Source organism: Ostrea edulis, chromosome 3, assembly GCF_947568905.1.
Source record: "Ostrea edulis chromosome 3, xbOstEdul1.1, whole genome shotgun sequence".
Lineage (NCBI taxonomy): Eukaryota > Metazoa > Mollusca > Bivalvia > Ostreida > Ostreidae > Ostrea > Ostrea edulis.
Window position 1 is genome coordinate 10,395,223 of NC_079166.1, and position 765 is coordinate 10,395,987.

The window sequence follows — 765 nt, forward strand, 5'->3', positions numbered from 1 at the left end:
AATACATTTCGGCAATATGTCTTAAAAGAATGCAACGAGAAGGCCTATCTTTTCGATATAAACAAGAATTAAAGCTGTATGGTCTGAATTTCAATACTTTCCCCATCTCGTACAAACGCTATTAAATCATCAAACGTATGTAGTTATGAGGCTGTATGACATATCATACATTATTTCACCTGTTTTAACCAAAATTATTTGATTTTAAATCGATGTTTACAAATAACCGCGTCATTTTGTCATTTCAAGTGACAGTCACGTGACCAGTTCAAACTTTCAGATCATCTGTGTAAAGCTGTGTATTTTGTTACAACAGTACCGTGCCATAACTTTAATAGAAATAAAAAATATCAAATACCTCTTAGTAATTCGTTGTTTTACGCTCTTTCAGTCTTAAAACTAGACAGTTGGGTACATCATGTTGGGATTCCCCTGAAGCGCGTCGGTCTATTTATAGACGTCTAACACTGTATAATTTATGGGATGATTTATATATGTACCACACTATATTTACTTTCTAAATAATATTCGCACTGTTTTCTTTTACATGCAGATGTTTTCAAGTATGTAATTAAGGGAAAGTTAATAACTTTATAAAGTAATTAATCTGCTTTAAAGTAATTATGTACAAAAATAATACATGAACATCAGCTCATATACAGCTCAAGTTTAATGAAACTTACCACCGTTCGAATAAAACGTTAAAAATACATAACTGACATAGTGAACAATTGAACCCCCCCCCCCCAAATATTGACAACAAAA